Source organism: Elephantulus edwardii, unplaced genomic scaffold, assembly GCF_000299155.1.
Source record: "Elephantulus edwardii isolate Elephantulus edwardi_28Jun2011 unplaced genomic scaffold, EleEdw1.0 scaffold00446, whole genome shotgun sequence".
In the NCBI taxonomy this organism is placed as follows: domain Eukaryota; kingdom Metazoa; phylum Chordata; class Mammalia; order Macroscelidea; family Macroscelididae; genus Elephantulus; species Elephantulus edwardii.
Genome location: NW_006400196.1, coordinates 702,040 through 710,808, shown reverse-complemented (window position 1 = coordinate 710,808; position 8,769 = coordinate 702,040). Strand labels below are relative to the sequence as shown.

General features: G+C 39.6%; 1 protein-coding gene and 1 pseudogene across 1 annotated transcript in view; one reads left to right on the top strand and one right to left on the bottom strand.

The window, feature by feature from the left end:
- LOC102872164 (protein FAM210A-like) overlaps nucleotides 1-8,769 on the top strand; it is a 56,097-nt gene that overhangs the window by 13,382 nt on the left and 33,946 nt on the right. The gene's annotated exons all lie outside the window — the stretch shown is intronic.
- On the bottom strand, nucleotides 2,343-2,966 carry LOC102871759 (annotated as a pseudogene).

Here is an 8,769-nt window from a genome sequence, read left to right as displayed (position 1 = left end):
ATTTCTTCCTTAACAATATCTAATTTTCCTCCATTCATGGTTCTTACATTCCATGTCCCAATCACCAGTGTCTGCTTACAACTATTCCTTTGTATTTCCATACTTGAAAACTCAACCTCCTTTGCTGTTTCTGTTATCTAAATGTGTTCTGTTGTACATAGGGTTTTCAGAGGCCTGCTGTTTCAGAAGTGGATGGCCAGGGAGCTCTGGTGGCCTCGTGGCAAAGAGCTGCAACTACAATCCCAGAGGCGAACAGTTCGAATCCACCAGATGCTCTGCCGGGGTAGGAGGGACAATCTCCTCCTGTACCAGTCAGATCTGATTTGACAGTACACGCACACAAAAATAATAATTTTTTAAAAAAAAAGTGGATGGCCAATCCTTCTTCCTAGTCTGTCTCAATGTGAATGTTTAGATTTAGAGAATATTTTTAAAAATTATAAAACTACACAAAACAACTATGAGATACCATCTCACCCCAGTAAGAATAGCAAAACTTAACAGAACAGCAAAAATCAAATGCTGGCGAGGTTGTGGACAATCTGGAACCCTTATTCCCTGTTGGTGGGAGTGTAAAATGGTGCAACCACTATAGAAGGCTGTATGGCGCTTTTTCAAAAAGTTGCAAATAGAAATACCATTTGATCCAGCAATTCCACTACTGGGAATGTACCCTAAAGAAACCATAACTGCCACCCAAGCAGATATATGCACACCCATGTTTATTGCGGCTTTGTTTGCAATAGCAAACAGCTAGAAACAACTCAAATGAATAGATAGAGAAGCTCTGGTTTATTTACACAATCAAATACCATGCAACATTGAAAAACAAGGAACTCATGAAATAGTATGCAAAATGGATGACCCTGGAGGACATTATGCTGAGTGAAATATCTCAGTCACAAAAGGAGGTTTTCTTTTCAAGGAGAAGAGTGAATTGAAGGAATTGGTGGGTAGGGAGAAATGTGCAACAATGAATGACTGAAAACCCTAAGTCTGTAAACAGTCATTAAAATTAATTTTTTTAAGTGCTTAAAATTTTAAAAATTACAAAACTACCAGAAAAGCAAGCTGGATTCAGAAGAAACTGGCGTGAGACTGTTATCAGATGGATCTTGGCTAAATGCAGAGCATAGCATAAGGATGTTTACCTGTGTTTTATTATCTACCTTTGTGTGGTTCCAACTTTCCAATGCATAACAAGTAATTAAAAAAACATCTCTTTAGTCTTCAAACACATCATTGCTATTTTAGCACCTTAGATCCTTGACAGCAGATTTTTTTTTTCCTGGCACAGTACATCTCTTGATTTCTTGAGGCTAGTGCAAAGGGTATTGATTGTGGATAGAGTTTTTTCTTAAGTTTTTTTATTTTTATTGTATTATTTTTTACGTGTATGGTCAAATCAGATCTGACTGGTACAGGAGGAGATTACTCCCGCCTTCTCCAGCAGAGCATCTGGTGGATTTGAACTGTGTACCTCTGGGATTGCAGTACAGCGTCTTGCCACTAGTCCACCAGAGCTCCCTAATTGTGGATAGAGTTTTATTGTTGCAGTTTTGTAGAGTTCGTTTTGTCACTGGTTATTTTGGTTCATCCAGTTTTGTGAGCTGTGTCTGGTGAAGGACTTCCTTTAATATTTCATATAGAGTTGGTCTTGTTTTCACAAATCCTTTAAGTTTCTTTTTTTTTTCTTCAAATAGCCTAATTTCCCCTACATATTTGATGGACAGTTTGACTGAATACAGGATTCTTGGTTGAAAAGTCTTTCAGTATTGTGTATGCCATCCATTATCTTTGTTTTTTTTTCAGGAGCATGTTTATTGTGTTTGAGATGATACATCAGGTGCTCTCTGAGCACAAAGGGTAAAAGGAAATCCTCTCATTACAAACTGACAAAGGTCAAAGGTAAAACATTTTCTGAACAGCTTGTACCACATACTCAGAAATAGATCTGGGTTTAATACAAATGACGTAATTTCCTAGTCATCTACAGCTACTTTTATAACTTCATACAGATAATGAATTAGGCTAAAATACACTATAATATTTGCTAGACTTCAGGACCAGTATCCTTAGTACATCACAAAATACATTTTGATATCCCAAAGAAGCAAGACTTGCAAGTAGGCGTTTTAAACATAACTAATCTACAGCTACAAAGTTCTACTCTTGATAGCATTTTACCTTTTTAGGGACTCTTCCAGTCTCCAAAGGTTAAAAGCAGAGAGTAGAATCAGTATAACATATACACAGAAGTCCGTATTGTAAAGGCTGTAAAGATATGCAGCACAGTGCAAAGATACCTTCTGCTCCTTCACACTGCATACAAATGAAGTGAATTATGTGGCGTATCTCTTGGTCCACTGTCTGGCTATCCTGTCATGTTCTGCTCTGTTGGTCAACTACTGAGTGGCTATGCTTCCAACCAGAGCATCCGCCGGGTTGCAGTCTGTCAAAAGGGAACAAATTGACAGCAAAACCTTTAATATAGTCAAAGCAGGACTCCAGTTATCTTTAAGGATATCCAGACAGATGACTCCCTGACTGTTGATGTTGCAATGATAGATTCTGGTGCGGAAAGTAACCTTTGGTGGCTTAAATGGATAATCTGATGAAAATGTGATATCCAGAAAAAACACACCACCTTCATATACAGAACCTGGTGGGCCAAGTATAGTTGATCTCCATTCATAAATGTTATCTCCTTTAGGCCTAGCACTGCAGTTAGGAGGAGGATCAAGGGTTATTTCAGCTAGCTCCTTCTGAATTCTTTTAGCACTAGTGGATAACTTAGCAGTGGTTTTGCTAGAGAGTTTGGTGTTTTTCTTCTGCTGGGTAGCAGAAGGTTTTCGTTCTTCTTGTTCTTCAGGCTCTGGAGCGGCTGGGTCTCGCTGGTCTGAATCTGAACTACCACTGCTGGTGCTGGGGCTCTCATCATCGGACCTTTGCCGATCACTGGACATCTTGGTGAAGTTATTTCTCAGAAAACTCGGCCGCCCGCCCGGCCCGCTCGCAGGCTGCAATGGTGTGGGGGAGGGAGAGAGAAAAAAAACCCTTCCTTAAGGAAATGGAGGTAGCTGGGGGGGGGTGGGGAGGAGAAACCGAGGAGGCTCTGGCCGGGGAGTGTGGAACATTGAAGGTCGGAGGGGGCTGTGCAGTGCCAGGCTCCGGCCGGAGGGTGGCGCCGCCCAGCACCTTCGGAAAAAAAGGAGGGGTGGGAGCTCAGCGGGGCGAGGGCGCAAGCTCCCAGCGAGGCAGGAGGGGACGCGGGAGACCCCCGCGCGCTGTGATTATCTTCTTACTTACATAGTTTCTGCTGAAAAGTTGGAATTTAATCTGATTGATTGTCCTTTATAAGTTTTGTTTCTTTTCTATTTTTTCCTTTTATTTATACATTGTTGCACATTTTCTCACATCCACCTCCCAAGCCTAGATTGTTTTCATCATACAGTGCATAATCCAGTATTTCTTTAGTACAGTTCTTCTCCTCATCTGTTCTAATGCAATATTCATTATCTATCCACTCTTTCCCTTTCCCTCCACAACACCCCATATCTATCATGTTTTATAATCGCAGTGTTGTACGATATTTGTCCTTTTGTGACTGAGATATTTCACTTACCATTATGTCCTCAAGGCTTCCACATATTGTGTAATGTTTTATTATTTCATTGTTTTTCAATGCTGCATAGTATTCCATTATGTGGAGGTACCAAAGTTCTATCCATTAATTTGTTGATGGGCTCTTAGATGTGCATGTCTGTTTTCTGGCTTTGGTTTCTTTAGGGTGTATTCCCAATAATAGAATTGCTGTGTCAAATGATATTTCTATTTCCAGCTTTTTGAGAAAGTGCCAGACTGTCTTCCATATGTACTATTTTACATTCCCAACAGCAGTGCATGAGAGTTTCAATCTCTCCACAGTCTCACCAGTATTTGTTGTTTGTTTACTGAGCTGATTTTAGTATTCTCAGATTTTGGAGAATTTGACTATAGTATGCCATGATTTTTTTCTTGGACATATAATCTATTTGGAGTTCCCGAACTTCATGAGTGTGGATTTTCTCACTTTTTTATGATGCCTGGAAAGTTTCTTCTAATATGTTCTCCACTATTTCCTCAGTGCTTTATTTCTGCGCCACCCACCACCCACCCCCGTTTCTAGAATTCCAATCACATGGATGTTCCTTCTTTTGATATCCCACATAATTCTTTCTTTTCTCCCTCTTCCCCCCCCCCCCCATTTTCCTTATGTCCTGGCTCTGCTTTTTCATCTCGGGTATTATCATTGAGGACCTTGTCTTCTCTCTCACTGATTCTGTGTTTTCATCTCTTCCATTCTGCTCTTTTGTCCACCCCATGTTGATAGCTTCTATAATATTCTTATTATTCTGGATTACATTTCCATGGTTTTCTACTATTTCTAGTATCCCATTGGTTGTATCTCTTTTGTCTTGTAATATTTTTTTTTAATGCTTACATTTCTTTGCTTATGTCTTCAAATCTTATGTTATTTATAATTTCTCAAAGGCCAATACATAAAATTCTACATCAGATTATTTGTTTAGCCTTCCTGTTTCTGGGGTATTTCTTTATTAGGTTTATGTTCTAGCCTGATTTTTTTACATGGACATTTATTTTGTATCTTTTACGGTGTTTAAGACCATCTGTTGCTTCCAGGACATCATGTTATCTTCTTGGCATGTCTGCAGCAGCTACTGGTATGTTCTTATAGCTACCTATTTGTTATCTGTGTGATGATGACTCCAGGATTTGTAGTGATTGCAATCTCTTAAAGTAGTGATGAGCGTGTAAGTAAAAGTTGAACCAAAATAATGTGAAAATTATTGAACAATATCTGGAATGCAAAAGTTGAGAACAGAGAAGAAAAATCAGTAGTTCGAAAACATGGACTTGGTGACAGAAATGAAGCTGGAGATAGAATTGATTGCATTTTACACAATCAATGACCTATTCATTGCAAATACATTTTATAAGAAACATAAATGCAGGTTATTATACACATGAATTTCACCTGATGATATGCATAGGAATCAGATCGATTACATCTGCAGAAAAAACAGCTGGAGAAGCTCAATATCAGCAGTGAAAACTAGGCCAGGAGCTGATTGTGGAACAGACCCTCAGCTACTCATATACAAGTTCAAGCTGAAGCTGAGGAAAATTAAATCGAATCCACAGGAACCAAAATATGACTTTGAGTTCGTCCCACCTGAATTTCAGAACCATCTCAGGAACAGGTTTGAGGCATTGAACAACAGTGAGCAAAGACCTAATGAGTTGTGGGAGGATGTCAAATGTATCATCCAGGAAGAGTGCAAACAGTCATTACAAAGACAGAAGAGGGGGAAAAAAGACCGAAATGAATGTCAGAAAAAACTGAAAATTGCACTGGAGCACAGAGAAGCCAAAGTGCAAGGAAGAATTCAAGATACTAAAGTGCTAAACAGAAGTTTCCAAAGGGCAGCACTGGGTGAAAAAGCAAAATATTACAATGAAATGTGCAAGGAGCTGGAGTCGGAAAATCAAAAGGGCTGAACTTGCTCAGCATTTCTTAAGCTTAAGGAACTGCAGAACAAATTTAAACCTCGAGTTGCTATAATCAAGGATGTTTTAGGCAGAATATTAAATAATCTAGGAAGTACTAAAAGAAGATGGAAAGAATATATTGAGTCACTGTATCAAAAGGAACTGGCAGACACAGAAGAATTTAATGAAATAACATATGAGCAAGAGCCTGTGGTGATGAAGGAAGAAGTTCAAGCTACTTTGAAGGAAATAGCAAAAAAATAAGGCCCCAGGAATAGATGGTATACCAATTGACATATTTTAGCTAACAGATGCTGCCCTGGACATGCTCACCAAGTTGTGCCAAGAAATCTGGAGAACAACTACTTGGCCAACTGACTGGAAGAGATCTGTGTTTGTTCCCATCCCAAAGAAAGGTGACCCAACAGAGTGTGGAAACTGTAGAACAGTCTCATTGATTTCACATGCAAGCAAGATTCTACTGAAGATTATCCAAAAATTACAGGAACCGCACATCAGCAGAGAATTAACAGAAGTCCAGGCTGGGTTTAGAAGGGGTCGTGGTACTTGGAATATTCTATCTGATTTCAGATGGATCTTAGCTGAAAGCAGGGAATACCAGAAGAATGTCTTATCTGTGTTTCATTGATTATGCAAAGGCGTTGGACTCTGGATCATAACAAACTGTGGCTGACTCTGAGAAGAATGGGAATCCCAGAACACTTGATCGTTCTAATGTGAAACTTATACTTGGACCAGGAAGCAGTTGTCAGAACAGAGCAAGGGAAGGCTGCATGGTTCAAAATTGGGAAGGGCGTATGCCAGGGATGCATCCTGTCTCCCTACCTTTTCAACCTGCATGCAGAACAGATTGGGAGGCAGGGCTCTATGAGGAAATATGTGGGGTCAAGATTGGTGGAAGATCTATCAACAATCTGCATTATGCAGATGATACAACCCTGCTTCCTGAAACTGAGGAGGACCTGAAATGCTTGCTGCAGAGGTCAAGGTCTGCAGCCTTCAGTATGGATTGAAGCTCAATATCAAGAAGACAAAGATTCTCACCACTGGGCCAATTGGCAACATCAGGATGAATGGTGAAGAGATTGAGATTCTTAATAGCTTTAGTCTGCTTGGCTCCACAGTCAACACTCTTGGCACCAGTAGCCAGGAAATTAAAAAACATATTGCAATGGGAAAGTCTGCTATTAGAGACCTCTCCAGGGTACTGAAGAGCAGTGGTGTCACTCTGGAGAATAAGGTGTGTCTGATACAGGCCATGGTCTTTGCAATCACTTGTTATGCATCAGAGAGTTGGACAATGACTAGGGAGGATAGAAGGAGAATTGATGCCTTTGAGCTGTGGTGCTGGAGAAGAGTATTGAATGTACCATGGACTGCCAAGAAAACAAACAGATTCAACCTGGAGAGGGTTAAACTAGGCTGCTCCTTGGAGGCAAGGATTCTGGGGCTTTGTCTGACATACTTTGGACATGTTGTAAAGAGGGACAGGTCCTTGGAGAAGGACATCATGCTTGGGAGGGTGAAGGGACAGCACAGGAGGGGAAGACCCTCTATGAGGTGGATTGATTCAGTGACTGGGGTAATTGGGATGGGTGTGTCAGAGGCAGTGTGATTTGGCACAGGATAGAGCAGGCTGTTGTACATAGGGTCGCTGTGAGTCACAAACGACTTGACAGCACATAACAACAGTAACAACTCTTTAAATGGACATTTTTGGATCTTTGGCAAGATCCCTGACAGCATATTTTCTCAGTGCATTACGTCATTTGATTTCTTGTCTGGTGGTACCAAGAATTTTGATTGTGGATCCAAGCAAGATGAAATCATTTACAATTTCAACCTTTATCCCGTCTATCAAGATGTTGCCTTTTGGCCCAGTGGTGAAGATTTTTGTTTTCTTGATGTTAATGAGATATAATCCATGTCTTTGATCTTCTGCAGCAAGCGTTTCAAGTCTTCACTTTCAGCAAGTAAAGTATCATCTGCATACTGCAGAGTGTTAATGAATTTTCCTCCAATCCTGATGCCATATTCTTTTTCGTAAAGTCATGCTTCTCAAATTATTTGCTCAGCATATAGATTGAATAGGTATAGAGAAGGGATATAGCCTTGATGCACACCTTTCCTGATTTTAAGCCATGTAGTATATACCATTGGCCTGTTAGCCTCTTGGTTCAGGCATTTAAGGGTTCTAGGATTCCCATTTTTCTCAGTGTTAACCATAATTTATTTACTCCATAAGTCAACAGCCTTTGCATCATCAATAAAACACAAATTTCTGCCTTCTGTTATTCCTTGAGTTCAGCTATGATCCATCTGACACCAGTAGTAATATTCGTCATACCATAGTCTCTTCTGAATCCATCTTGAACTTTTGACAATTCTCTGTTGATGTACTGTTCTAGCCATTTTTTAAAATAATCTTCAGCATTTTTCTTGCATATGATAATTGTTTAATAATTTCCACATTTTGTTAAACCACCACTTTTGGGAATGGGAACAAATACAGATCTTTCTTATCAGTTGATCAGGTAAACTATTGTCTAGATTTCTTGGCAAAGCCTGGTGAGTACATTAAGGGCTGCATCTATTTGTTGGAACATGTCATTTGGTATTCCCTCTATTCCTGAACACTTCTTTTTTACCGGTTGCCTTCAGTGCAGCTTGATATTTTTCTATTACCCCTTGTATTTGATCATATGCTGCTTCCTGAAATTGGTCTGTCAGCTATGGTTTTTGGTACAGTGACTGTATTTCTTCCATCTTCTTTTGATGCTTATTCAAGATCTTGCCCATAGCATCCTTCAGTATTCCAACTCAAGGCTTGAATTTCTTTATCGTTTCTTTTAGCTTGAGAAATGCTGAGTGAGCTCTTTTTATTTTCTAACTTTCAACTGTTTGCACATTTCATTATAATACTTTGTTTTGTCTTCTTGAACTGCCTTTTGAATTCTTCTATCATCTTTTATTTTGCCATTTTCCCCCCTTTGTTTTTAGCTTCTTGGCAGTCTGGTAGAGTTTTCAGCTTCTCTTCTGACATCCATTTTGGTCTTTTTTTCCCCCTCTCCCCTTGTCTTTGTAATAACCTCTTGCTTTCTTCCTTGATGATACATATCCTTGATGTCTTCCCACAAGTAATAAGGTCTTTAGTCATTAGTGTTCAATACCTCAAACCTATTCTTTTTTTTTTTT